The following is a 10,814-nucleotide window of genomic DNA, read 5'->3' on the forward strand; positions in this document are numbered from 1 at the left end:
ATAGACAGGAATACAAGGAGTTACAGCACAGAGTGAAGAGGGAGGTGTCTAAGGCCAAGCAGAAGGCGTATGATGAGTTGTACACTAGGTTAGACACTAGAGATGGAGAGAAGGACTTGTACAGGTTAGCTAGGCAGAGGGATTGAGATGCGAAGGATGTGCGGCAAGTTAGAGTTAATAAGGATAGAGATGGAAAGGTGCTCACAAGTGAGGAGAGTGTAAAGAGGAGATGGAAGGAGTACTTTGAAGAGCTGATGAATGAGGAAAATGAGAGGGAACAAAGAGTAGAAGGGGTGAACTCTGTGGAACAGAAAGTAGATAAGATTAGAATGGATGAAGTCAGGAAGGCTTTGAAGAGGATGAAAAGTGGAAAGGCAGTTGGTCCTGACGGCATCCCGGTGGAGGTCTGGAAGTGTCTAGGAGAGGCGGCAATGGAATTTTTAACTAGTCTGTTTAACAGGGTTTTAGAGAGTGAGAAGATGCCTGAGGAATGGAGAAGTGTATTAGTGCTGATCTTTAAGAACAACGGTGACGTGCAGAGTTGCAGCAACTATAGGGGGATAAAGTTGATGAGCCATACAATGAAGCTCTGGGAAAGAGTAGTGGAAGCTAGGTTAAGGAAGGTAGTGGAAATTTGTGAGCAGCAGTATGGCTTCATGCCCAGAAAGAGCACAACAGATTTAATTTTTGCTCTGAGAATGTTGATGGAGAAGTATAGGGATGGTCAGAGAGAGTTGCACTGTGTGTTTGTAGACATGGAGAAAGCGTTTGACAGCTTGCCAAGAGAAGAGCTGTGGTACTGTATGAGGAAGTCAGGATTAGTAGAGAAGTATGTCAGAGTGGTGCAGGACATGTATGAGAGGAGCAGGACAGTGGTGAGGTGTGCTGTAGGTCAGACAGAGGAGTTCAGAGTGGAGGTGGGACTGCATCAGGGATCGGCTCTGAGCCCCTTCCTGTTTGCTATGGTGATGGACCAGTTGTCAGAGGAGGTCAGACAGGAGTCTCCTTGGACAATGATGTTTGCAGATGACATTGTGATCTGTAGTGAGAGCAGGGAACAGGTGGAGGAAAACCTGGAGAGGTGGAGGTTTGCGCTGGAGAGAAGAGGAATGAAAGTCAGTCGTAGTAAGACTGAGTACATGTGTGTGAATGAAAGGAAGGGAAGTGGAACAGTAAGATTACAGGGTGAAGAGGTGAAGAAGGTACAGGAGTTTAAGTACTTGGGGTCAACAGTACAGAGTAATGGAGAGTGTGGGAAAGAGGTAAAGAAGCAAGTGCAGGCAGGTTGGAATGGGTGGAGAAAGGTGTCGGGAGTTCTGTGTGACAGAAAAATTTCAGCAAGAATCAAGGGGAAGGTGTACAGGACAGTGGTGAGACCAGCCATGCTGTATGGTTTAGAGACAATATCACTGAGACAGAGACAGGAGTCAGAGCTGGAGGTAGCAGAGCTGAAGATGTTGAGGTTCTCTTTGGGAGTGACAAGGTTGGACAGGATTAGGAATGAGTACCTCAGAGGGACAGCTCATGTTGGACATTTGGGGGACAAAGTTAGAGAGGCCAGGTTAAGATGGTTTGGACATGGCCAGAGGAGGGAGAGTGAGTATATTGGTAGGAGAGTGTTGGACATGGAGCTGCCAGGCAGGAGGAAAAGAGGAAGGCCAAAGAGGAGATATATGGATGTAATAAATGAGGATATGAAGCTAGTGGGTGCAAGTGTTGAGGATGCAGAAGATAGGGATAGGTGGAGAGAGATGATTCACTGTGGCGACCCCTGAAGGGAAAAGCTGAAAGAAGAAGAAGTAGTAATTGAATGGTGGGATTAATGCAGGTGATTATATACTATAATAATTTAATGAGTATAGCTATTTACTGTTCTGTGATGGCGTGTATATAATAGTAATTGCAAGTTTTTAGAAAATCTTTGACTATTGCATGATGGGTAAGGAACCAAACGTTCATGTTTGCCTCAGGGCACAATGTGCGTTTGTTCCGCCACTGACAGGGATGATAAACATGTCTCTGTGTAAATTAAAAAGAATCAAGACTTACTATACCAGGGCAATAAACATTTATTTTAAAGTGCCACACAAACACACACACAAATTTTAACACAAATATAAAAATGAAAAATGTGCAAATCAGTTATGTTAACCAAAAATTAAATATGTTAAATGTAAAAGTATCCAAATGGAATAAAAATAAATATTTTAAAAAAGGAATAAAACAACCAAACTGAACAAAAATGCAAAATGTGCAAAAAGCATAACTATATACATAAAGTGCTTTGCCGATAAATTGGCATTTAAGAATGTCAGCTCACGCACTTTAGAGGTGCTGAGACTCGTGAGATTCTCAGCTGAATCAGTCGATGAACTGGCTCTGCGAGTCTGCTGAGAATCAATTGAATCAGTCTATGACCTGGCTCCACGAGTCCGCTGAGAATCAGCTGAATCAGTTGAAATCAACGATGAAAATGTACGTGCACAGGCCATTAAGATCTGTCACTATGTTCTACCAGAAGAATCAGGACAACTTTCAGAAATGATAAACACTGTACATCATTTAGGTAAGAAAATCCCGTCTGACTCTCGTCCACGACCCGTTATTATACAGTTTATTTCATGCATGTCGAGGAATGAAGTGTGGAAGCGCGCCAAGTACTCAGCATTTTTCAAAGCTAACGGATTTCTCTTTAAAGAAGATTTCTCCAAAGCTGACCGAGAGAGACACTCTAATCTATGGCCTCTTGTTAAACAAGCACGGGAGGCCGGGAAAATTGCCTTCCATGCTGGGGCTCAAGCGTTTATTCAGGGAGAAGGTCAAATTAAGTTATGACTTTTTTTACATACACGGTATTCCTATGCTGCTGATTGCAGTGTTATTACTTTCAGACTATTGACTCAAGACACTTTAATTTAAGACTTGTGTGTTTGTTCCTTGTAGTAAGTGATGGAGCTCAGAAGAGCTACGCATTTGCTTGTAGTTTTTTACTTGCCATTTTTCTCTTTTTCACTGCTTTGTTTGCTTTTGTTCTATGTCTTGCTCGATTGTTTCACTTAATACCAGGTGGTTAAGAGATTCTGTTAAAAGGAAAGCTTTATTCTTATATGCGAAACAACTCAAAACTGATTTTATTTTCTTTCAAGAATCAAATTTTGTTAATAATGATATAAAGTTATGGAGGTCACAGTGGAATAATGATCTTTGGTTTACTCATGGTTCTGAGAGGTCAGCAGGGGTCACTACCTTAAAGAACACTTTTTCTGGAAATATCCTCGGGGGGTTTTCAGATCCTCTGGGACACTTTTTATGTTTACCTTTACATGTGAATGATCAGATCTTTATTTTGGTTAATATTTATGGGCACAATTGCAATTCTGAAAATGATAAACTTTTTACGTCCTTAGACGACAGACTATTGTTTTGGTTTCAGAAATATCCAGATGCTTATTTACTTTTTGGGGAGACTTTAATATCACTCTGAATGATCTAGTTGATAGATGGCCTCTTAAGCAGTCAAACTCTTCAAATGCTATTTTGAAGAATTTCATGCAGAAGTACAATCTATCTGATATTTGGAAAGAGATTCATCCTAATCAAACTGCTTACACGTGGAGTAACGCAAGTGGTACCAAACAATCTTGAATTGATTTCAAGATTCAAGAAGCTTTACTGTCATTTCAACCACATATAGCTGATGCAGTACATAGTGAAATGAAACAACGTTTCTCCAGGACCTGGTGCTACATAAACATACAACAACAAAGAGTTCAACACAAAAAAAAACAACACCACAGAGCTAGGACAGAAGTTTGTCTTAGCCATGTAAAGTGCACAGTGCAGCTAGGTGCAAACAGGGCATAGACAAGACAGTGCAAAAGACAATAAATACAAGAAAGACAACACAAAAAACACAGGACACTTAGAACCAAGGAAAGAAAAGAACATGTGTAATGGAATGTAAGTGAGATAAAATAAGATTAAATGAAATGATGTAAAAAAATATTGTGCAAAAATACAACAGCAGCAGTTAATCTCTGGTTAACCTCTGGTTAATCTCTGGGAGCTTCTCAAAAGAGAATGTGTCAGTTGAAATACTCCCCTAACAGACCACAAGGCAATTTCTATAAATATTAATTCTTCTGCTTCTGTAACTGCTTGATATGATTCCTTTTGGAAAATGAATAACTCTCATTTAGGACATGTTAAACCAGAACTTTCACTGGAATCTGGCACAGAAGGAGGGCACTTTTGGCAGGTATTGGGAACTATTAAACTTTGAAATTGGCAAATATCTGAAAGCCTATGGTAGCTCTTTATCTAAATTTAACAAAGCTTTGGAGGAGCAGGTTGTATCTGAAATTACCTCTCTTTCCATGATATCTCCCGATAGTGTGTCACCTGAAGAAAAAATGCATTTAAGTGACCTACATCATAAGCTGGATGAAATTTATAACAGAAAGCAGAAGGGGCCTTAGTCAGGTCAAGAGCTAAATGGTTGGAAAAGGGGGAACAAAACTTTTTTCATCTTGAAAGACATAGAGGTAAATGTAACACAGTTCATCATCTTAATATTAACAGTCTTGTCACTGATGATCCCCTAGTTATTTCTCAGTTTGTTCATAATCTTTATAAATCTAGTTATTGTGCTGATTCTTCTACTCAATTTTTAGATAAAGAATGCTGTGATGAGGACATACTCCTGGAAGAGGTTGTTGATGCTATAAAATCTCTGAAGTGTAATAAATCACCTGGTAATGATGGCATCTCTGCAGAATTTTATAAACAATTCACAGACATTCTTGCCCTTTTTCTTAAGAGTTTCTTAAAAGTTTTCTCTAAGAGTATCCAAAACCTCGAACTTCCTCCCAGTTTATCTTAGGGAATAATATCCCTCATCCCTAAACAGAATAAAAACTCACTTTTTATTGAAAATTGGCACCCAATTACTTTGTTAAACAATGACTATAAATTTTTGGCCCAAATATTCTCCAAAAGAATTAAGAATGTTCTCAGTTCTATAATAGAGGAATCAAAATCTGGCTTTTTAACTAATAGACATGTGGCAGGGTAGTTAGACCCTCCCAGTAGTGATGTCACGGTATTGGTAGCCTATTAGCAGCCACAGGTGTGTATAAGGGTCTGGTTTTCGTCAGTCAGGTGTGCGTCGTTCTCATGTGCCTGCCTGCGTATGGTTGTTAGCAGTTTGGCTAGTTATATCATGGTTTGTGTCGGAAACCAGAGCCTCCCTCCAGGTGGACACCACAGGGTGGTCCTAGAGCCTTCTCCAGTTACCAATATAATCCAATAGTTGTGTAGTTCCAATTAGAAATTTGCAGAAAAACAAAGAAATAAAGTACTCCTCCAGGCTTGGATGAGAAAAAGCAACGGGTTTTATATAGAAAAATATCACCGAAACTGGCACTCAAATACACAGATTCATGAATCGATGCAGTCAAGCACCCCCCCCCCTTTCACAAATTCCCCAGTATATATACCCTTTATCCCAGCTGCCTAACCTTGCTGGATTCTATGTTTCTATGGATTGTTTTGACATTCACCTATTATTCCCCCTGAAAAACAGCCCCACATTTCTGTGGCCTTCATACACTCTATGGGTCACAAGTTTTAATATTGACACATATTGTTGATCTATCTAACTTCTATTAAACCTTATTTAGCCCAAAAAACATATTTATATCATTATACCCCTTACACCTTTAATTCAACATTCACCCACATGTTCCATGTATTTGTTGTGGTTGTTCCTGTGTAGTTCAAGGTGACTGGCTGACATTTATTAGAAATCTGAGGACTTTACCACTATTTTTATTATCACATTTACATTTACACCATTCTATGTATTCCCACTATTTAGGCTGTGAGCACTATCCTTAATCTACATCAGGTTACCCAAGTAATAAGGTAAAAAATAAAAGGGCAAAATAGCTCTGTGCATAGTTTAGGTTGGTTTACGTTAAGTTTGTTCATTATTTATTTATTTAGGCTAGGAGTAGTCAGATTAATTTAATTTAATTTAATTTAATTTAATTTAATTTAATTTAATTTAATTTAATTTAATTTAATTTAATTTAATTTAATTTAAATTCCTAAATCCTCTCTATTAAAGTCTGTGCTTTTCCATTACACTTACTCGGTGTGTTGTGTCCCTATGTTTACATTAACATCCGCCACTGCAATAATATTTTGCTAGCGCTTCAATAACATCTTCTCCAAATCCCCTCCCGTCTCGGTGCCTATTGTTTAGTTCTTACTTATGTCACAAGGACTTTTACCAACTTTCCACTTGCTACAGTAAGCTACTTTTTATTTTCATAAGATAATAAGACGTGATATAACACCTGTACATTATATAAGGGTAGTTTTAACTTTAATTTTTCTAAAATAAACACTCTATTCAGAATTGGGTCAAATAAGACTGTTATGGTGTTCTCGCCCTTAAGCCCAAGGATTCTGAACTTCATCAACATGTTTTTTCGGTCTCAGTGGAGCCAACACCGTGATATGGTACAATGTGCTAGCCTATGTCCTTGTGATGTTTACTCCATAGCCAGAAAGTTCGAGAATAATAACCCACTAACGATGATTCAGCCAGTTTTGCTCAACTCTATTTTTATGATTTTATATATTTTTTTTGTCCTATAACTTCTATGTTTAAGTTTATGCTAATTTTATCTATTTATCATAAGCTTACCCGCTGACTAATGATTATGGCAGGTGCTTAACAGTGAAAGAATTATTAGATAACCAAATAATCAAATAACTATGATTATTATCAAATAATCAATAAATTAGAGACGCTAATTAGATATCAGTGCAACATATCGGTGATTAATAATGAAAGTAAGTACTGATTACCAAATTGAAAATCATCATATGATTAAACATAACTGAATGAATCTAATGATTAACCAATTTATCCCTAATCATTATCTATGATTAAACAATTTATCCAATCTCTTTGTTCATGTCTTAATGATTAAACCTGACTTGGATCTATCTTAAGGATTAAAAGAAAGTATTCAAAATGATTAAAATTAGAATTAAAATTAGCATTAACCTTCCCTTACTGATTAAAATCAAACATACTTAATGATTAGGTATAAGACAAGTAAAAGTTTCAGAAATTTCCCACATTTGCCTTATCATGGGTCAATTACTTCGTATGTACCTGTAAGGTAAGCATTATAGCAGCATAGTTTAGTATTTTTCTATGTTTGTTAATGTTAGCATCTTTGTATCAATCGTATTCATATGTGAAATAATCTAATTTACAGCTTGTGTGTTGTTAGGCTGCCTATTTGACTGAACTCTTGTTCCCAAACTGTCGGCATCATCCTCACGTTTTACACTGTTCGTATGGTTACCGGCTCTGCTTTGGTGTGGCGGACGGCTGTATTATCTAGTACGTTCGCATTAGTATCATCTCTGGGCTTCTATACTGTGTGGTGTCCATGCTGGTTTCGTTAAGTTTTTGCCCGCGTTGCCTGATATGTATTACTGAGTCGTTTTTGAGGGTTTCGGGATCCAGAGCAACGTTGTTGTTTTGTTCCTGGTTCTTTTTTCGTGTTACATTTATTTTGTTCTCCATTTTCAATTGTTTTGTTTTTATAATTGTGAAGATTGCATTTTAATCGTTTGTGATATCTGAAGTAATTGCCCCTTTTGCTGATTCTATTGGGTCTTAGTGGCCTATATAGAACATGCTGAGGTTCTTCATGGTTTTATCCATTTAGAAGTGTGGTTTGGATTTATTGATTTTCTTTAGTTTATTTTGTGTTGCTATTAAATTGATTTAAGTTGTGTTATGTTTATTTTTTTTTTTTTTTGTGTGTGAGTGTTATTTAGTCTAATTTTGTTTCTAATTTGTTACAGAGGCTGTGGGCCTAAAATACAGGGAGGCTGACTTTCTCACACTTTTCCGGTGGAAGTGTTTTCTCATCACTGTGTGCTGTGTTGTGCCGTGTTGATCACTTATAACAATCTCACTGGGTATCGAGTGAGTGTGAATGTGTGCATTGGCAGTGTGTGATTGTGAAACATATGCTGCTTTAGCCCACCTGATATTAGTTGGCCACAGCTCTGTAAGTTTGTGTGTTTGAGTGTGTTCTTAGTTTATTTCTTTTGAAGGAGATCAGCAGCAATTGGAATTATGATCATTTTAAGCTAGATATTGCTTTGGTTTTTTTATTTATAAGGTTATTTGTTTGTGATAATAAAGCTTATATTTTTGTATCCACATCTCTTGCCCAACCCTTGTAAGAAAGTTGAACCTGTGCCCTTTTTTTACATAGTTAAGGGTGTGTAGTGTACCCTGGTCATAAATTCCAGGGTGGCGTAGTCGATTCTTACAGAGATTTGTAGTATTCATTTTCACCACTCTGTCACAGACATATTTCAAACAATATAAAATTAGTATTTGATATTTTAGACTATTCAAATTTGATAGATGATACACAAATTCCCCTGGCAATTAGAACTATCAATTTGTTTTCAGAAGCCTCCGGCTTACGATTTAATTTACAGAAATGTGAACTCTTTGCTATTAAAGACTGTGCTTATTGTTCTATTCATAATATCCCAGATAATGTTACTTATTTAGGGGTTCTAATTGTGAAAGACCAAAATGAAAGATGCACTCTTAATTACCTGCCACTTATTGATAAAACTCAGAAAAGATTTAACCAGTGGTTACAAAAAGATCTTCTTTTAAGCTCTTCTCTCTTTAGCAGAAGGTCTTTCAAGACTTACTTATGCAGCTCAGTCTGTCCCTCTAGACCCTAAACTAGGTAAAGTCATCGATCAGCTTCTTTTAAATTTTCTGTGGAAGCGATCAGTTCATATATATTATAATTACAGTATCTCACAAAAGTGAGTACACCCCTCACATTTTTGTAAATATTTTATTATATCTTTTCATGTGACAACAACACTGAAGTAATGACACTCTGCTACAATGTAAAGTAGTGAGTGTACAGCCTGTATAACAGTGTAAATTTGCTGTCCCCTTAAAATAACTCAACACACAGCCATTAATGTCTAAAACATTGGCAACAAAAGTGAGTACACCCCTAAGTGGAAATGTCCAAACTGGGCCCAAAGTGTCAATATTTTGTGTGGCCACCATTATTTTCCAGCACTGCCTTAACCCTCTTGGGCATGGAGTTCACCAGAGCTTCACTGGAGTCCTCTTCCACTCCTCCATGATGACATCACAGAGCTGATGGATGTTAGAGACCTTGTGCTCCCCCACCTAACTCCAATACTTTGATCGCTACAAGAATCTGAGAGCTGTTCTTTAAAAAAAATGACTGTCATCTGCCAACTGACTAATGACGATAGTTCTACCTGCAATAGAAATACCCTGCAAGAGCATTTGATATGTTCACATAAGAGCTGGGCAGCAAGAAGGAAAAGGTAAGGCTTTTCTCAAAAAAGGTAAGGTTTTTCTCAAAAAAGACATTCTTGATGATGTATGCAGCAAACTGTAATCTCCGGATGATGCAGCATCCGAAATGAGACGCAGTGAATATAGAAACAATGTATATGTGCGGTTCGCTGCCTCTGACTACTCCAATTATCCAATCAAAGGACGGGAAATTGACGTGCTGACGTAATCGTATGCTAGATGGCCCCAGTGACGAAATCTGATTGGTTAAGGTAACAATTTCATTGCCACTTATTTTAAGCTATGGGCGCCTGCACTATTGATTCTGAAGGCCTTAAGGCAGATTTTCACTCTGGCAACACATGATGTCAGCTACTGGCTGAAATATGATTGGATAAATACTCTTATCATAAATATACACTACAATAATAATACACATTCATGGAAAAATATATTAAATATATTAAAATGCAAGTTATTGATTCAGATCACTGCTGTTTAGGCCAGGTCTTGCTGGCCCTGACGGCCCACCACTGCCTGATCAGTGCATGTGTCCATCTCTGATCCTGCTGCCCCTGACTCTGCATCTGACTGACCTGGGCCTGTGGACGCAGTGATACAGGACTCTGATTAAGAGTCTGGGTTAATACAGAGATAAGAGTAAACACAAAATGAATGACATTACTTTAAAGGTATACATTTCATCATGATGAAACTGAACACGTGAGCTTAGTGCTGCTAGGGCACTACTCTACTCAATAACTCATTAGCATCAATAACTCTATGCTGTGATGCTAATGACTGTACAATGATACACTTCATTCATTCGTTCATTAAAATACTCTTTAGCATAATAACAGGAGATTTGACAAGATACTACAAAAGCCAAAAATATAAGAAGCTTTTTTTTAATTAAATCTTCTCACTTGCTTAAGACAGGTTCAAACATTAACTGGCAGTGTTGCGCATCAGTGACATCACTTTACTGATTGGCTAGAGAAGGGCAGTAGGTTGAAGAGCAGTGGACCAATGGAGACTTTTATCCCGCCCTCTAATCTGTATAAAACTCTACTTGTGATTTTTGGAATAACAAGCTAGCATCCTGGTAAGAACAAACTAGCAAACTGGAAAGAAGAACACAGAACACTGAAGCATGAATAAACAGAAAATTAAAATATAGTTGCAAGCAATGATGATCGAGCCCAAGCAACGGCGCCATCACCGCCCAGGTGCACCAGAAACAGTGGGCAGAGTGGGTACATGTGTTTAAAGGGGAAATACCAAAAGGACAAAAGTGACAATTTGGGTCTAATGAAAGTGATCACAGCAATGTACACTGATGGCAAAAAGAAAACTGACTCTGCCTCTAAATTATATAAGGACAAAAATGACAGTTTGGGTGTAA

Source organism: Hemibagrus wyckioides, linkage group LG06 (genome assembly GCF_019097595.1).
Source record: "Hemibagrus wyckioides isolate EC202008001 linkage group LG06, SWU_Hwy_1.0, whole genome shotgun sequence".
NCBI lineage: Eukaryota > Metazoa > Chordata > Actinopteri > Siluriformes > Bagridae > Hemibagrus > Hemibagrus wyckioides.